The sequence below is a fragment of the Porites lutea genome, chromosome 1, assembly GCF_958299795.1.
Source record: "Porites lutea chromosome 1, jaPorLute2.1, whole genome shotgun sequence".
Taxonomy (NCBI): Eukaryota; Metazoa; Cnidaria; class Anthozoa; order Scleractinia; family Poritidae; genus Porites; species Porites lutea.
Window position 1 is genome coordinate 47,576,542 of NC_133201.1, and position 270 is coordinate 47,576,811.

Genomic DNA, 270 nt, shown 5'->3' on the forward strand with positions numbered 1-270 from the left:
ACATCCGATGTATACCACGGTGCAGATGGCCTTACAGTTACCTGACGTTTCTTTTTTGGAGCATGTTGGTCCAATAACTGTCGCAGAACCCTATCATACTGATCTACCATCGTATCTAAGTCTGTAGCTTGATCTTGTAACAGAGGAGAATCCATAATGTCCTTACAAAAGGAGTCCATATTTAAGGAGTGTAATTTCCGGAAGTTAATCAATTTTTTTCTAAATTGTGGTTTCGGAATAGATAACACACAATGAATTGCAAGATGATCC